The sequence below is a fragment of the Danio rerio genome, chromosome 14, assembly GCF_052040795.2.
Source record: "Danio rerio strain M-AB ecotype USA chromosome 14, GRCz13ab, whole genome shotgun sequence".
NCBI lineage: Eukaryota > Metazoa > Chordata > Actinopteri > Cypriniformes > Danionidae > Danio > Danio rerio.
In genome coordinates, this window is record NC_141034.1 from 9,754,541 (window position 1) to 9,765,299 (window position 10,759).

Here is a 10,759-nt window from a genome sequence, read left to right on the forward strand (position 1 = left end):
CTTTTCTCAGATGAACATTTAAGATTTTGTTTGCTTAATTACTGGTCCTTCGTCATTAATCTAAAAGGTCAGTTCGCTCTAAAATAATAAAGTCTGTCACTATTTACTTGTCTGAACTTGTTTCAAACATATATATATATATATATATATATATATATATATATATATATATATATATATATATATATATATATATATATATATATATAAATTTTTTTTTATTGGTATTTTCACAACATTAAAACAAGACATTTAAACATCTGGACAACACATTACAACTCCAGGATAACATACAAAACTTATAAATAATAACAACAATAAGAAAATCAAAAATAAAAATGAATAAATAAGTAAATGAAAAAAAAAAATAGGTTAATATAGAGTGTAATTATTTACATTTAACATTAAAATTAGTTCACTGTTTGACCTTGACATTTTATTTAAGCTCTATTCTACTGTTAGGTCCACTTGGTTGCAAAAGTGTAGAAAGGGGTTCCAAATGCTATAAAAGTCTTTTAACTTCCCTTTGATAATGTAAGTTTACAGGACATTTCCTTGATCCATTGATTAGAAGAGGGCCTTTGAGTCTCTTTCCATTTTAATGCAATAACACGCTTGGCCTGCAGCAAACTAAAATCCATTAGTTTGCGCTTCTTTGTATTCACAACCAAAGTACTCTCTCTCTCTCTCTCTCTCTCTCTCTCTCTCTCTCTCTCTCTCTCTCTCTCTCTCTCTCTCTCTCTCTCTCTATATATATATATATATATATATATATATATATATGGGAATATATGAAATAAACACAGTTTGGGTTCAAGAGGAACATTTTCCCCTGTTAATTGACTAATTAAGCAAAGAGTCTCCTTCCAGAATTTCTGCAACTCTTTACATTTCCACATACAATAATAGAGTGCACCTATTTCTTCTCTGCATTTTGTACACCAGTCAGAAATATTTGAATTAAATTTATTTAGCTTTACTGGGGTAATGTATGTTCTAAAAAGCCATTTATACTGCAGTAGTCTGCATCTAGTGTTGATACTATAGGTTTGGGCAAATACACATGATTCTTCCCATTCTTTGTTTCAAACATTTATGATGTTTATTTCTTCTGTATAACACAAAAAAAGACATTTTAAATAATGTTTAAAACCCTTAACCATTGACTTACTATGGAAGTCAGGTTTTCAGCTTTTTTCAAAATATCTTCTTCTGTGTTCAACAAAATAAAGAAACTCATAAAGGTTTTGAACTACCTTTTTATCACAAACCTGAGCTTCTTTCTTCTGTTGAACACTATATAGAAAAAAGCTGGAAACTGGTAACCAGGTGTCTTCCATTGTTGTTTACTGATTTTGAGTTTTTATTTTTTCTCAATTGTCTACAGAACAAACCATTGTTATACAATAACTTGCCTAATTACCCAAACCTGCCTAGTTAAGCTTTTAAATGTTACTTTAAGCTGAAAACTAGTGTCTTGAAAAATATCTAGTAAAATATTGTTTTGTCATTATGGCAAAGATAAAAGAAGTCAGTTATTATAAATGAGTTATTAAAACTATTATGTTTAAAAATGTGTTGAAAAAAAATTGGGGGAAAAAAACAGGGGAGCTAACAATCAACTGTATCTACTATTGTGTTCAACAGAAAAAAACAGGGTGTCAAAAAGATTTAAATGTCTTACGTTTCAAAAACTAAACTTTAGGTCTTAAAAAGTCTTAAATTCACTGCAATATTAGGATTAGGTCTTACATTTTTTTTTAAACAGGTCTTAATTTTACTTTGTCTAAGTACTCAGTTGGGCCGACATCCATCCTATCACCAACAATACATCTCAGTAAAACTTTATTTTTTATATTTAAGTTTTTGTTGCAGTGATACAATTCACAACAGCTGTTACACATTTTACTGCAAATTCTCCAAATTAAATTCCCTAACCAGCAAAAACATTAAAAACAAATCACACGATTCCTCATGATAATGCTAAAAAAAATCTCAACCCTGCATAAGTCTAAAATTTCATTTTTAATGGTCTTAAAAAGTCTTAAATTTGACTTGATAAAACCTACAAAAACCCTGAAAAAAGAAACTCAAACAGGTTTGTCAGAAGTGAAGGGTGAGTAAATAGGGATTGAATTTGAATTGTTCAGGCAAGTCTCTTAAAAACAGATTTGATTAGGTTAGACTGCATGACTAATTTATGATTATCCACAGGGCAATGCATATTGCATCATTTTGGCACGTCCTGTTATTGTGATGAAAAGAGGGCATATTAAAACGAAGACAAATCAACTGAACAAGATTTATATTGTCTTCTTTAAAGTAAACTTCCTTAAACTTTAAATGTGCTTTTAGCGTTTTTTGTCACCTTGTCGTGATCGTACAGAGATTACAAGATGCAACGTGGGAGAGAGGGGGAAGCTGAAACCCAATCTCGATTAACCTACTGCTCGCTACGCAACCGCAAGCTATTTCTGCCCCCTATAACCTCCCCCCTTAGTCTCACCTTCTGATATGTGTAAATCCTCATTGCCTGAGAGCAATCAGAGAAGTTTTGCACACCGTGACACTGAAACAATATCTTTTATTCAGGGTTTTTTTTATTTCAAGGTTTATTTTCCCCTTTCAAGTTTTATAGAACTGAATCGTGTTCATGATTGATATTTTTTGAAAAAATATACCCTCTAAAACATAATTATGGCAGAGATTTTATGATATCTAATAGGTTTATCATGCAACTTTCTACAGATGGACATGTCCAAAAAAAAAAAGATATGGAGTGTTCAAGTTTAGCTTTATTTGTTCTCTAATTTTACTCTATACTTGACAAAAGTCTTGTCGCCTTTCCAAGTTTTAGGAACAACAAATAATAATTTGACTCCTAGTTGATCATCTGGTATCAGAAGTGGCTTATATAAAAGGCAAAGGCCTCTAGAATACACTTATTTAACCAAAATAAAATATGATCATGCCTTGATTTTTTTAAGTATTTAATTAGGACAGTAAGTTCTGAATTTGATTAAACAAAGTCTTGTCACTTAACAGAAATAATGTACAAAATAAAATATAAAGTAATGCTGCAGTGGATACATAACTAATTTTGTGTATGACTCCCATGAGCGTGGAGGACTGCATCCATACATCTCTGCAATTACTCAAATCACTTATTAATAAAGCCATCTGGAATGGCAAAGAAAACGTTGCTGGACTTTTAGAGTTCATCAAGATTCTTTGGATTCATCTTCAATGCCTCCTCCTCCATCTTACCCCAGACATGCTCAATAATGTTCATGTCTGGTGAATGGGCTGGGAAATCCTAAAGCATCTTGACCTTCTTTGCTTTCAGGAACTTTGATGTGGAGGCTGAGGTATGAGAAGGAGCGCTATCCTGCTGAACAATTTGTCCTTGTAATTGGTTTGTAATGTAATGGGCAGCACAAATGTCTTGATACCTCAGGCTGTTGATGTTGCCGTCCACTCTGCAGATCTCTCGCATACCCCTACACTGAATGTAACCCCAAACCATGATATTTCCTTCACCAAACTTGACAGATATCTGTGTGAATCTTCAGTTCATGCTAGTTCCAGTAGGTCTTCAGCAGTATTTTTGATGATTAGGATGCAGTTCAACAGACAATTCTTCTGAAAAATCTACCTTCTGACACTATTCCAAATGATCAACTAGAAGTCAAGTTATGATTTTTTGCTCTCACAACTGTAATCGACAACAAGACTTTTGTCAGGTAGTGTATACTGAAGTAGTTGTATACTCAGTCTACTGGTAGTCAGTTTGTGTATTATACTGTAGATGACACTACACTATTTACTGCCTACCTTAGAATGTAATGTGATGTAGGGATAATTTACAGTTTAACCCAAAGAATGACCAGTCTGGTAGATGAAGAAGAGCCGGAGTCAGAGATTTAAAAAAAATAAATTAAGTTTACTGAAGATAGTTTGCAGTTTCATTCGCAGAAGCCAGCTTCAACACTCGCAATGAGTTCCTAGGCCGCTCTGCTTACAGTTTCAACAATCGAACAATTATACTCTTTACACAAGTCCAGAAAGGGTGGGATCCAGGTAAACAGTTCTCATTGGTTACAACAGAAATAGACAATTCTAAATACATGCGTCAAAGAAACATAGTATCTACTTCCAGATATGGATGGCCTTAGTGTGTGCGTCAAGAAAGCCTTGTATTTGTATCCAGATATGGATGGCGACCTGATGCCTAGAGGTGAGGTCGCCCTAAGTTATTAGGAGCTGATCTCCAACCTGTAAAAAGCTAAACCAGGAAAACAATAGACACAAAAGACCATCTGTGTTAAAGACTCAAGGATGTTTCTTGTACGTTCAGCTGTGTTATCAGGCTGGTTCAAGACTGTTTCCATCAACAGTCTGCTGCAATATCTTGGCTACACACAGTCTGTCTCCACACAAAAAGGAATTACATTACTATTAATTATACTCAAAAACAGATCGATCAAACAGCTATAAAATTATAGGCAATATATCAGGACAATAAAACAGGTGTCTTCTTCTCCTCTGTATTGGACCTCTAATCATAAGACCAGATGGAGAGAGAGAGGTCTCCATGACCTATGACCTGGTTTGTGTGTCTCCTGAAAACCAAGTTAAAATAGACAGGCAAAAAGAGAAACAAGGACACAGAACATTCTTGCAGTAAGCAGTTTTAACTTATTCGTTAGTTAAAATCAATTCACAGTTAAATACTGAGAAACAGGATGATAAAAAGGATAAACGTTGGTCCATGATGAGACGGATTGGAAAGCAGAAATCCGAATCCTTCAGTGATTTTATTGATATTAAGGGGTTGCTGTTTTCTCCAGTTTTGATGTGCACCCTGCAAACATGCATCTGTCAGGCCCATTGTTGTCTTTTGTGAGCACAGTGGGTTTTGGTAGCCCATGCCAAATATAAACATACCCAGTGTTGGCTTGCCTGGGTTGGCCACAATAATGGATTGCCCATGTAATGTGGCAATAATGATTTTTGCGTTACAACAAGGTTTCATTAAGTAATGTATTTACTAACCTGATCTAATTATGAACAGTACTTGTACAGCATTTATAAATCAGGGTTCAACATTTACTAAGTGAAGTTTTTAAACTAATTTCGAGAGGAGCACGTGATATAATTGACAGCAGCTGGCCACCTATCTACACTCATTAGTTAGCCAATCAGATCTATCCTAACCCACTATAAGTAGCCTAGCTAGACATTACTCCCTTATCTTCGTTTTCCGAAGAAACCCCCCATCCACCCCTTTCTCCTCCTTTTCTCCTTAACAAAAAGGGGAGCTCTCGAGAACCACCTGATCTCGTACTCCCCTCACATGCTCTATGGACCTGGCGGGAGCCCTGGGCTCAACTATCTCCGAGCTCAGGGTTGTCTCCCGGGACAGCATGCCAAACCTGCTTACAGCTGTCAAGCAATATCTATGTGTGAACTCTTGAATTCATTATTAACATGAATATACATGCATGCTTGTTAACATTACTATAACGTATATATTTAATATTTAAAACAATAGTATTAACATTTATTCATCAACTAGCATGAACAGATACTGTAGTAAATCTATTGTTCACTGTTTGTTTATGTTAGTAAATTCATTAACTAGTATGATCTTATTGTAAAGTGTTACCTGTAACTTAAATATTGTAACTATAAAATAAATATAGTAACTTAATTCACAAAAATAGAAACGAACAGGCCAACCCCTTGTTTATAAAGTTCAAATAATCCCCAATGAATTTAACAAACAGGTTTATTAGCATAAAGTCAGAGAGATGTGGCTATAGAAAATATTTATGAAAGTGAATAGAAATAGAAATACTTTAAAATATAACTTGAAGAAAGGTATGGCTAAAAAACACACAAAATGAAACACATTTTGCAATAAAAAAACACAAATACAATTAATTTAATAAGCTAATTCTTAAAAAAATGTGATTAAAAATGGTAAAAATTCAAAAACATGCACAAAAATAAAAAAAATAGAAGAAATTCAAGAAAAATGACAATATAAATGAAACTGGACAAAGGCTTAACCATAGCACGGTAGGCTAGCTGCAAAGTGGTCATCTATAAACCACATGGGTGCTCACACATACACATGCACACGCACACACACAGTGTACTAAGTAATCACAAAGACCAAACCACACATGCTTGATACACCACCAAGACAAGGACAGACAGCCTCCCACCACAAAAGCAGGCTTACAGACTTACAAATAATATCAAACAAATGTTGGTAACACTTTATTTTGATGGTCCATTTGAGTATTAGTAGACTGTCTGTTTAATATCTGCTGACATGTAACTGACTATAAGAAACTTTGCAAGAACATGTCAACTTACACTAACCCTAACCCCAACCTAACAGTTTACTAATAGTCTAATGAGAATTAGCAGCAATGTAGTTGCAATGTCACTTAAATTCAACAAACGGACCATCAAAATAAAGTGTGACCCAAATTATCACACAAAGACACACACGCTTGAAATGAAGCAATATATCAATGAACAAAACAAGTAATGCAAATCATTGAGATGAAACTGTGTAGAAAGAAGATAAACCAAAGCCAGCAATAGCACAATATTCATTCATGTTCTTTTCGGCTTAGTCATTTTATTAATCTGAGGTCGCAAAAGCGGAATGAACCGCTAACTTATCCAGCATCTGTTTTACACAGCGGATGTCCTTCCAGTTGCAATCCATCTCTGGGAAGCATCCATACACACTCATTCACACATACACTGCGGACAATTTAGCTTATCTAATTTATCTATACCACATGTCTTTGGACTTGTGGGGGAAACTTAACAGGCATGAAGAACCAATTGGTATGATATGGTCATGTTTTCTTGCCCTGGTAAGAACTCTGCATTCTGCACTAACCGAAGTTTTTTAATAGAGGATGCTGGGCAAACAGTGAACAGAGCATTACAGTAACCCAGCCTAAAAGTCATAAAAACATGAACTAGCATTTCTGCATCTGAGATAACTAGCATGCTTCCTAGCTTAATGGTATTTCTCAGATGAAAGATGAAACAGTACAGTGCTCCACTGCTTGACCCCTACCCAGCAAAAAGTCAACTGGGAGCCTTGGCTCCTGACCGTACATTAAAAAAACAAGGAGACTTACCTGTTGTTTGTTGCAGGGTAGTATTACAGCAAAAGAGCACATGAAGTAGAGCTGAAGGCCAATCAACCTTTCCCGAATTTGGTAAAGAGTGCAGAAGGTTATTTAGGGTCCTGTTGAAGCACTCGCACTGTCTTTTACCAGCAAGATAATATTGGGTGTTGTATAAGATTTTTTTAATATGGTTAAGACCACACATTTGCTGGATTAAGAAGGACCCAGAAATGTGGCCCTGATCTGTATGGATATGTGTGGAGATACCAAATGTGTTTAACCACTTGAGCCACTGTCTCTGCTGGCTGGTCCCAAGTAGGAACTGCCAACATATACTTGGTGAAAACATCAGTCATCACCAAGGCAGAGAGAGAAGGTCCAAGCAGTCAATAGATTTCACAAGTCCTAGATGACAACAAGTGACCCATGAAACTCTGGGCAACAGGCTGTGTGTCCTTGGTAGTCTGACACCTTTTACAAGCCCTACACCACTGCACTACTTCAAACCTGGCCAATAACATTGCTGCTGCATCGCTTTGGTGGTATGATGGACACTTTGGTGCCCATGTCCTTGGGGCACTTGTTTGAGGACCTCGCTACGCAAAACAGAAGGTAAAATTAGGTGTAAATTTACCTCACATTCCGGTGACTGAAAAGTCTGATGATACAAGTCAACTGCCTATGCTCCAGGGATATAGGGTGCTTACCTGGGCAGAAATTACATGGCCCCATTAACTCACTTGATGCAGCTTTTAAGCCCTCTCATTCCCATCGACTTAAGACTATTTCTAGATGCTCCGTATGTTGGGTCAGAAGAGGAGAACACCACAATGGCATCCAAATCGAGAAGAAGAGACCTACCCTGTTAATCCCCAAACATTTATTCCATTAAACACTGAAACGTGCCTGGGGTATTGCAGAGCCCAAACAGCATTCAGTTCCACTCAAATTGACAGAGGTCAAAACTATCTAGTGACGAGAACCTGATTCCATCCACATGCTAAACTCTCAGGAGCCCTGTGCACACAGTCTGCTAAGGTCGCTTAGGCTAGCCCTAAGTGGGCCCATAAAGGACCAGTGCAGGCTTTTTTGCAGGCTAGCAACACTAGCTTTATTATTTGCCTAAATGTTTGTGGCTGGTCTGTAAATTTAAGAAGGCTGTTAGAGTATGAGGGCATCACAGTGGCTTAGTAGTTAACATGATTGTCTTACAGCAAGAAGGTCACTGGTTCAAGTCCCAGCTGGACCAGTGAGGATGGCTATATCTCTCCATAATATTAAACCCTGAAAACTGTTATGGAACTCCACACGAGACAAGACCACGAGAATGGTCAGGCACTAAAGCAATAAACTTTCTAATCTAAGAAGAAGATCAGCTAGGAAACCAGCTGTTCAGGTTATCTCAATCATGCATCCTGAGCCCCCCTCTTTGCCCTGGACTTTACCTTCCCCATCAGAGCAGATAACTCACAGAATGTCTAAGTTTGTAATATGGTGTATCTTGTGGCTTTATATTCATGTTTGGTTTAATTTTGAATGTCTCTGTGTGATTGGTAAAGTGGTCTTAATTTCAATGTAATATTTTACAATCTCTCTTATATCAGTTAATTTGGGTTTTGACTTTGATAAGATCTTTGCCAGATGCTCCACTCCAGGGAAAAGGGTCTTCGCATCAACTCATGACCAGGCAAGAGTCTTGGTGAAGCTTTTATTGTCTTGAATTTATGATGATTTGAGTATTTAGGCAAAGGGTGCAGAAGTGTCTGGGGGATCCTGTATAAGACTATAATACTTATATGCTGCAATGTATTTCTACATGGTCAGGTATTCATCTCTAATTCTTAAATGCATCTTTGAGTAACTGATGTTGTACAATCTTGATTGGATTATTTTGTTTAATCATGTAAATTGGAATGGAAAATCTTTGCCTGACAAATAAATGCAAGATTATTGTTTAACTCTAATATCTCCCGAAATCATTTAAATCTAGTAGATTGTTTAGGCTGATGTTTCCGCAGCCTACGTCCAGGATTAGTCATACATTCAGGCTCAATGGATGAAGCATGGGCACAGCATTAGAGACCAGATGATTCCTGACAATCACTGACTTAGTATGATATAATCTAGGGGCTAAATCAAACTTTCTTTAAGTATGTGAAAGCATGGGGTGGCCTATTATTGCTTAAAGGAAGTTAGCTAGTTATATTCTTTGATTAAGTTAAATCAATAGTAAATGTAAGTAAAAAGTAGTAAAAAGTAAAATCTGTAGAAAATACGCACCCTGATCTGATGTGGAAGAAACAGGCAAACTAAATTTATAGGTTTTTTGGCACACAAAAGTGTTCTTGGAGCTTTTTTTAATTACAGTTGAACCACTGAAGTTAGATGGGATGTTTTGTCAATGTCTTTGGATCATTTTCTGATCTTTTAATGTCACACAATAAAAGCATCGAGGCATCTAGGATGTTAAGTTCAACGGTAGCTTTGTAGGCACATTAAGAACATGTGATTTTATCTAGTATGAGTACATTTGGGCAGTCAGTTTCAAATGTCAGCAACAAATCGTTATTGCCCTCTTGTGGACTACATTATTATAGACATTTAAAGAATAGTTGGTAATAATTGTGATGTCATTGTCACCTCCATGTGATTTTAACCTCCTATGACTTTCAACACTTAACTTGTGTGTCACTTAACATCATGACATCCCACAAAAACCAATGAGGTTTGGAGTGTGATGTGTGACCATTTGAGCTGTTACCTGACTGCATTGAAGAAATAATTATTATTTATGTATAGGGTATGGCCTGTGCTAACGATTTATAGTGTTTAGCATTTGATGTGACAGTGGCTGACTGTCCGACCCAGGGCAGGAATGTAAGGACAGCATTTATTCATTAAGCACAGATTGTAGATACACAGATAAACAGCTAATGAATCATTTGATAAACATGCAATGAAATGAATCTAGATTTTATAGTGTAACCTTTTGTTATGTCATAACACTCATTAACACACCATACACTATATAGAACACTTGTAATTAAACTGTAGGCTTGGCTCTAATGGTCACTATATGAAAAAAAACATGCATATACAGTTGAAACCAGAAGTTTACATAAACTGTATAAAAAGGCAAATAACCATTAAAAAAAAAAAAAAAAAAAAAGGTGTTGATGTGGCTAAACTTTTTCTCTTTTAGGTAAGTTAGGATTATCAAATGTGTTTCTGTTATGCTCAATAGTAGAATAATGAGAGATATTTTTTTTTGAGAAATTGCTATAACTTTTCTTAAAGTCAAGTTTGAATACAATAAGATTATTATGCCTCTGAAAAAGATGATGGTGTTGAGGTTTTGGAAGTTTCTGATTGGCTAATTGACAACATTTGAGTTAATTGGAGGCACAACTGTAGAACAGTATTTAAGCAAAACCTCAAACGCACTGCTTCCTTGTGTGACAACATAGGAAAATCAACAAGCCAGAATCAACAACAATGGCAGATTACAATTAGCTAAATCACACTGGGAAAAAGACTAATTTTTGGAGACATGTGCTGTGGTCTGATGGAACTAAGATTAAATTGTTTGGCCA

At 35.8% G+C, this 10,759-nt stretch overlaps 1 long non-coding RNA gene across 1 annotated transcript; it reads right to left on the reverse strand.

Moving 5' to 3' along the window:
• Window positions 1-3,922: 3,922 nt before the first annotated feature.
• LOC147833863 (uncharacterized) lies at window positions 3,923-8,028 on the reverse strand. The gene is made up of 2 exons (XR_015507233.1): window positions 7,874-8,028; window positions 3,923-7,762 (listed from the first exon to the last, which is right to left on the reverse strand). It is a non-coding gene; the product is annotated as an uncharacterized LOC147833863 (long non-coding RNA).
• Window positions 8,029-10,759: the final 2,731 nt, after the last annotated feature.